Source organism: Salvelinus fontinalis, chromosome 15 (genome assembly GCF_029448725.1).
Source record: "Salvelinus fontinalis isolate EN_2023a chromosome 15, ASM2944872v1, whole genome shotgun sequence".
NCBI classification, from domain to species: domain Eukaryota; kingdom Metazoa; phylum Chordata; class Actinopteri; order Salmoniformes; family Salmonidae; genus Salvelinus; species Salvelinus fontinalis.
The window spans coordinates 24,649,723-24,658,589 of record NC_074679.1 but is presented as its reverse complement, the minus strand read 5'-3'; positions in this window follow the sequence as shown (position 1 = coordinate 24,658,589).

Genomic DNA, 8,867 nt, shown 5'->3' with positions numbered 1-8,867 from the left:
ATTGGGCTCTGGAGCAGTGGAAATGTGTTCTCTGGAGTGATTGTCGGCTAATGGGGATCCTAATAAATCAAATTAATCATGCTTCACCATCTGGCAGATCGAAGGATGAATTTGGGTTTGGCAAATGCCAGGAGAACGCCACCTGCCCAAATGCATAGTGCCAACTAAAGTTTTGTTCGGGCTATCAGTTCCAGTGAAGAGATCTTAAAGCTACAGCATACAATGACATTCTAGATGATTTGGTGCTTCCAACTTTGGCAGCCGTTTGGGGAAGGCCCTTTCCTGTTTCAGCATGACAATGCCCCCGTGAACAAAGCGAGGTCCATACAGAAATGGTTTGTGCGATCGGTGTGGAAGAACTTGACTGGCCTACACAGAAGAGCCTTGACCTCAACCCCATCGAACACCTTTGGGATGAATTGGAACCCGACTGCGAGCCAGGCCTAATCGCCCGACCTCACTAATGCTCTTGTGGCTGAATTGGAAGCAAGTCCTCGAAGCAATATTCCAACATCTAGTGGAATGCCTTCCCAGAAGAGTGGAGGCTGATAAAGCAGCAAAGGGAAGACCAACTCCATATTAATGCCCATGATTCTGTTATGAGATGTTTGACTAGCAGGTGTCCACATACTTTTGGTAATGTAGCGTATCTACCTGAAATGACATTATCTCAGTGATTGATATATTGTATTCAGCAGTCATAAAAGTATGCCTTATTTACTTTGAAGAACTACAAAATAGTGATTATCAGACCGCATAGGCAGCAGCTCTATAGAGATGAGATGACTTGGAATGAAATAGTCATCAAATAAAACAAATGTAATATACACAACTAAAATATTGGAATAAAGTAATGTGAATAAATTATTGTTAATAAGTGATAAGCAGAAATTGGCAGTCACTACCATCACTGGACTTTTATTGTTTTATTCTGTGTTACAGCATTCAACCCACAAAATGCATTTAATGTTTTTAAAATTATTTTGCATTACAAACTGGGTGGTTCAAGACCTGAATGCTGATTAGCTGACAGCTGTGGTATATCAGACCGTATACCACAGGTATGACAAAACATTTGTTTTTACTGCTCTAATTACCTTGGTAACCAGTTTATAATAGCAGTAAGGTACCTCGGGGGTTTGTAAACTTGGCAAAAAAAGAAACATCCCTTTTTCAGGACCCTGTCTTTCAAAGATAATTAGTAAAAATCCAAATAACTTCACAGATCTTCATTGTAAATGGTTTAAACACTTTTCCTCCATGCTTGATCAATGAACCACAAAAAATTATTGAACATGCACCTGTGGAACGGTCGTTAAGACACTAACAGCTTACAGACGGTAGGCAATTAAGGTCACAGTTATGAAAACGTAGGACACTAAAGAGGCCTTTCTACTGACTCTGGAAAAACACCAAATAAAGATGCCCAGGGTCCCTGCTCATCTGCGTGAACGTGCCTTAGGCATGCTGCAAGGAGGCATGAGGACTGCTGATGTGGCCAGGGCAATAAATTGCAATGTCCATACTGTGAGACGCCTAAGACAGCACTACAAGGAGACAGGACGGACAGCTGATCGTCCTCGCAGTGGCAGACCACGTGTAACAACACCTGCACAGGACAGGTACAGGATGGCAACAACAACTGCCCTGAGTTACACCAGGAACACACAATCCCTCCATCAGTGCTCAGACTGTTCGCAATAGGCTGAGAGAAGCTGGACTGAGGGCTTGTAGGCCAATTGTAAGGCAGGTCCTCACCAGACATCACCGGCAACAACATCGCCTATGGGCACAAACCCACCATCGCTGGACCAGACAGGACTGGCAAAAAGTGCTCTTCACTGATGAGTCACGGTTTTGTCTCACCAGGGGTGATGGTCGGATTCGCGTTTATCGTCGAAGGAATGAGCTTTACACTGAGGCCTGTACTCTGGAGCGGGATCGATTTGGAGGTGGAGGGTCCATCATGGTCTGGGGCGGTGTGTCACAGCATCATCGGACTGAGCTTGTTGTCATTGCAAGCAATCTCAACGCTGTGCGTTACAGGGAAGACATCCTCCTCCCTCACGTGGTACCCTTCCTGTAGGCTCATCCCTCCAGCATGACAATTCCACCAGCCATACTGCTCGTTCTGTGCGTGATTTCCTGCAAGACAGGAATGTCAGAGTTCTGCCATTGTCAGCGAAGAGCCCAAATCTCAATCTCATTGAGCACATCTGGGACCTGTTGGATCGGAGGGCTAAGGCCATTCCCCACAGAAATGTCCGAGAACTTGCAGGTGCCTTGGTGCAAGAGTGCGGTAACATCTCACAGCAAGAACTGGCAAATCTGGTTCAGTCCATGAGGAGGAGATGCACTGCTGGACTTAATGCAGCTGGTGGCCACACCAGATACTGACTGTTCCTTTTGATTTTAACCCCCCCTTTGTTCAGGGACACATTATTCAATTTCTGTTAGTCAGATGTCGATTAAACTTATTTAGTTTATGTCTGTTGTTGAATCTTGTCATGTTCATACAAATATTTACACATGTTAGGTTTGCTGAAAATAAATGCAGTTGACAGGGAGAGGATATTTCTTTTTTTTGCTGAGTTTGGTATATGGCCAATGGCTAAGGGCTGTATCCAGGCACACTCCACCTTCTGTCATGCATAAGAACACCACTTAGCCGTGGTATTTTGGCCATATACCCACCCCCTAGTGTCTTATTGATTAATTATACCATGGCATTGTTGAATACTCGTTTCTGATTGGCTTGAAGGGAATTCTGCGGCCCGCTAATCGTTAGCTGTCTTGAGCATATCGGCTGCTATCTGAACAGGTCTATCGAACAATCTTATTGGGCCACTATAACTATAACTATTTTGACAATTGGATTGATCCCCTCTACCACACGGAACCCACTAATCTACCGACGGAAATGCACGGGGTGGCTAAAAACAGATCTCCATCTTCTGATAGCTTACTACCCATGGCTCGGCTAGCTGTCTGAATCGCCGTGACCCCAAACAGCCTCACTACTCACTGGACCCTTATGATCACTCGGCTAAGCATGCCTCTCCTTAATGTCAATATGCCTTGTCCATTGCTGTTCTGGTTAGTGTTTATTGGCTTATTTCACTGTAGAGCCTCTAGCCCTGCTCATAATACCTGATCCAACCCTTCAGTTCCACCACCCACACATGCGATGACATCACCTAGTTTCAATGATGTTTCTAGAGACGATATCTCTTTCATCATCACTCAATGCCTAGGTTTATCTCCACTGTATTCACATCCTACCATACCTTTGTCTGTACACTATACCTTGAATCTATTTTATCGCCCCCAGAAACCTGCTCCTTTTACTCTTTGTTCCGGACGTCCTAGACGTCCAATTCTCATGGCTTTTAGCCGTACCCTTATCCTACTCCTCCTCTTTCCTCTGGTGATGTAGAGGTGAATCCAGTCCCTGCAGTGCCTAGCTCCACTCATATTCCCCAGGCGCTCTCTGTTGATGACTTCTGTAACCGTAAAAGCCTTGGGTTCATGCATGTTAACATTAGAAGCCTCCTCCCTGAGTTTGTTTTATTCACTGCTTTAGCACACTGCCAACCCGGATGTCTTAGCCGTGTCTGAATCCTGGCTTAGGAAGACCACCAATAACTCTGAAATCTCCATCCCTAACTACAACATTTTCAGACAAGATAGAACAGCCAAAGGGGGCAGTGTTGCAATCTACTGCAGAGATAGCCTGCAGAGTTCTGTCCTACTATCCAGGTCTGTACCCAAACAATTTGAACTTCTACTTCTAAAAATCCACCTCTCTAAAAACAAGTCTCTCACCGTTGCCGCTTGCTATAGACCACCCTCTGCCCCCAACTGTGCTCTGGATACCAAATGTGAACTGATTGCCCCCCATCTATCTTCAGAGCTGTGACATGCTTAACACCCCGGCCATCCTACAATCTAAGCTTGATGCCCTCAATCTCACACAAATGATCAATGAACCTACCAGGTACAACCCCAAAGCTGTAAACACGGGCACCCTCATAGATATCATCCTAACCAACTTGCCCTCTAAATACACCTCTGCTGTTTTCAACCAAGATCTCAGCGATCACTGCCTCATTGCCTGCATCCGTAATGGGTCAGCAGTCAAACGACCTCCCTTCATCACTGTCAAATGCTCCCTGAAACACTTCAGCGAGCAGGCCTTTCTAATCCTGGAAGGATATCGACCTCATCCCATCAGTAGAGGATGCCTGGTTATTTTTTTTAAATGCCTTCCTCTCCATCTTCAATAAGCATGCCCCATTCAAGAAATTTTGAACCAGAAACAGATATAGCCCTTGGTTCTCTCCAGACCTGACTGCCCTTAACCAACACAAAAACATCCTGTGGCGTTCTGCATTAGCATGGAACAGCCCCCGTGAAATGCAACTTTTTAGGGAAGTTAGAAACCAATATACACAGGCAGTTAGAAAAGCCAAGGCTAGCTTTTTCAAGCAGAAATTTGCTTCCTGCAACACAAAATCAAAAAAATTCTGGGACACTGTAAAGTCCATGGAGAATAAGAACACCTCCTCCCAGCTGCCCACTGCACTGAGGATAGGAAACTCTGTCACCACCGATAAATCCACTATAATTGAGAATTTCAATAAACATTTTTCTACGGCTGACCATGCTTTCCACCTGGCCACCCCTACCCTGGTCAACAGCACTGTACCCCCCACACCAACTCGCCCAAGTCTTCCCCAATTCCCCTTCTCCCAAATCCAGTCAGCTGATGTTCTGAAAGAGCTGCAAAATCTGGACCCCCACAAATCAGCCGGGCTAGACAATCTGGATCCTTTCTTTCTAAAATGTTCTGCCGAAATTGTTGCAACCCCTATTACTAGCCTGTTCAACCGCTCTTTCGTGTCATCTGAGATTCCCAAAGATTAGAAAGCAGCTGCGGTCAACCACCTCTTCAAAGGGGGGGACATCTTGACCCAAACCGCTACAGACCTATATCTATCCTACCCTGCCTTTCTAAGGTCTTCGAAAGCCAAGTTAACAAACAGATCACCGACCATTTCGAATCCCACCGCACCTTCTCCGCTATGCAATATGGTTTCAGAGCTGGTCATGGGTGCACCTCAGCCACGCTCAAGGTTCTAAACGATATCTTAACCGCTATCGATAAGAAACAATACTGTGCAGCCGTATTCATTGACCTGGCCAAGGATTTCGACTCTGTTAATCACCACATCCTCATCGGCAGACTCAACAGCCTTGGTTTCTCAAATGATTGCCTCGCCTGGTTCACCAACTACTTCTCCGACAGAGTTCAGTGTGTCAAATTTCATGGCCTGTTGTCCAGGCCCTGGCAGTCTCTATGGGGGTTCCACAGGGTTCAATTATTGGGCCGACTCTCTTCTCTGTATTTATCAATGATGTCGCTCTTGCTGCTGGTGAGTCTCTGTTCCACCTCTACGCAGACAACACCATTCTGTATACTTCTGGCCCTTCTTTGAACACTGTGTTAACAACCCTCCAGACGAGCTTCAATGCCATACAACTCTCCTTCCGGGGCCTCCAACTGCTCTTAAATACAAGTAAAACTAAATACATGCTCTTCAACCGATCGCTGCCTGCACCTACCCGCTCGTCCAGCATCACTACTCTGGACGGTTCTGACTTAGAATATGTGGACAACTACAAATACCTAGGTGTCTGGTTAGACTGTAAACTCTCCTTCCAGACTCACATAAAACATCTCCAATCCAAACTTAAATCTAGAATTGGCTACCTATTTCGCAACAAAGCATCCTTCACTCATGCTGCCAAACATACCCTCGTAAAACTGACTATCTTACCGATCCTCGACTTTGGCGATGTCATTTACAAAATAGCCTCCAACACCCTACTCAACAAATTGGATGCAGTCTATCACAGTGCCATCCGTTTTGTCACCAAAGCCCCATATACTACCCACCACTGCGACCTGTACGCTCTCGTTGGCTGGCCCTCGCTTCATACTCGTCGCCAAACCCACTGGCTCCAGGTCATCTACAAGACCCTGCTAGGTAAAGTCCCGCCTTATCTCTGCTCGCTGGTCACCATAGCTGCACCCAACCGTAGCACGTGTTCCAGGAGGGTATATCTCACTTGTCACCCCCAAAGCCAATTCCTCCTTTGGCTGCCTCTCCTTCCAGTTCTCTGCTGCCAATGACTGGAATGAACTACAAAAATCTCTGAAACTGAAAACACTTATCTCCCTCACTAGCTTTAAGCGCCAGCTGTCAGAGCAGCTCACAGATCACTGCACCTGTACATAGCCCATCTATGAATAGCCCAAACAACTACCTCTTCCCCAACTGTATTTATTTATTTTGCTCCTTTGCACCCCAGTATTTCTACTTTGCACACTCATCTACTGTCAAATCTACCATTCCAGTGTTTTAATTGCTATATTGTATTTACTTCGCCACCATGGCCTATTTATTGCCTTTTCCTCCCTTATCTCACCTCATTTGCTCACATTGTATATAGACTTATTTTTCTACTGTATTATTGCTTTGCTTTATCTTGGCCAGGTCGCAGTTGTAAATGAGAACTTGTTCTCAACTTGCCTACCTGGTTAAATAAAGGTGAAATAAAATAAAAAATGCTCCCTATAATTATCCTGTCTGTCTCTCTCGGTCTCCCCTCCCGGAGGACCTGAGCCATAAGACCATGCTTCAGGCCTACCTGACCTTACCTGGCCTGACAACTCCTGGCTGTCCCCAGTCCACCTGATTGTGCTGTTGATCCATTTTCTGCTGTTCTGCCTGCGGCTATGGAACCCTGACCTGTTCACCCAACGTGCTACCTTGTCCCGGACTTGCTGTTTTGACTCTCTCTCTATTTCTCGCTCGCTCTCTCTACCAGACAAGCTGCCTTGACCTTTGAATGCTCGGCTATGAAAAGCCAACTGACATTTACTCCTGAGGTGCTGACCTGTTGCACCCTATGTAACCACTGTGATTATTTGACCCTTCTGGTCATCTATGAACGTTTGTTCAAGATATTCAATCTGGCCTTAATGGCCATGTACTCTTATAATCTACACCCGGCACAGCCAGAAGAAGGCTGGTCCTCTAGGTTTCTTCCTAGGTTCCTGCCTTTCTAGGGAGTTTTTCCTAGCCATGTGCTTCTACATCTGCAACGCTTGCTCTTTGGGGTTGTAGGCTGGGTATCAGTATAAGCACTTTGTGACAACTGCTGATGTAAAAAGGGCTTTATAAAATCTGTCATTGAATTTAATAGGCCAGATGGAATTATCACCATATTGCTTATCAGAGACGACAGTGGTGCTACTTCTGTATATATTTTTACCTATCTAATCCTTTTTTCACCTCAAGTGCTTTGGGAGTTCATCAGTCGAAGCACATTTGTTGGAAATTAAATCTTCAAAAACTGCCAACACATCACTGGAAGTAGGCTGCTGTGGCTGTCTCAAGTTAGGCGTGGGTCAAATATTAGCCATCCTAGTAAACACATTGCAGAGTGTACATGCCTTGCTGTCATCTGAAACATTTACTTGAATTGTTCCCTGTTCATTTATTATAAGGTGAATGCCAGAGCTGGAGTTATTCTCCCTTTGCTCGCTCTGAACTCTGTAATGACATTGTGTTAATGCACTCTTAAAATGGGAACGTCAGGGTTCAACACATCCCTACATCTGTCACTCTAATGTAACTCTGAAGTTCACAGTTTGCCTCTTAAGATTGGTCTTCCTCTCCCCCTAGCATATGTATGGGGCCCTATGAGGAGAAGAGGCCGACTGGTCAGGCTTGGACACCAACTGCAGTGGGAGCGTGTGGCTTTGTCTTTCACCCATTCTTTTGGGGACCAGCTGTGCCCGGAGTGCGAGCGCCGAGCACAGCGATGCTACTGCTATAAATATGCGTCAGTGAGTGAGTGACAGCTGTGCAGTGGACCAAGGACACACTGTCTTGGCACTCCACGGACGAGTCACTCCAAACAAGGCAACCCCAGCATGACCTGAACACCAGTGATATATATCCAACTGTCTAGCTAATTGTCATTCATGTATTCAATTTCATAATGTAAGTTATGTATTGCAGAAGCATTTGAATGAAGCCAAACCAATTCTGTGACAAAATAAAAGGAAATGTAACTGAGAAACATTTTACGACAATGTCTATTTTTAAGAGTCGATGTGAGTGAAAATAATGTCTATGCCGCAGATTAGTGTCTATATAGAGAAACGAGACTGGGGTTTTGTACCAAGCTGTTTGTTTCTTTGTGTGTGTGTGTGTGTGTGCCCTTTTCAAGTGTTACCACCTGTCTTTTGTTAAGAAATAAATAAATAATGGACCACACCAGCTGTCCCTGGCAGTCCGTTCAGAGGTCAAGGGCTCCCACCGCTGGCCTTGTGAGGTGGTGGACACTTACAACTTTCATCTCAACAACTTCCTCCAAGTCTGCCTCTAAACTGGGGAATAAATAAATACAGAGAGTATTGCAGAGGTCCAAAACCATCTAAATGTACCAGGCTTAAAAGCCTTGGAAAGGAATGTTTTCAATATTCCATGATTTAACTCAGAGCCCACATCACAGCCCTGATATCTAGCAGTTAATCGTTATCACATGGACCATACTTTCCATACTCAGGTTTGGTTCACGTAGAAATCCATGTGATGGCCTAGTGCAGATATAACATGCTGATAGTGGTGTGAATACCCTGAGAACTGAAGAAATGTTTACAGTGTGAGGTCCCTTATTTACTGGGAGGTAGTGGAGGCCGTTTGGTGTGTTTTTGAATGATCTTGGGAGGACATTGTTTTCTTTGTGCTGTGGTTGGCTGGCCAGCGCGGCAGTGTCGTCTGTTTATGCAT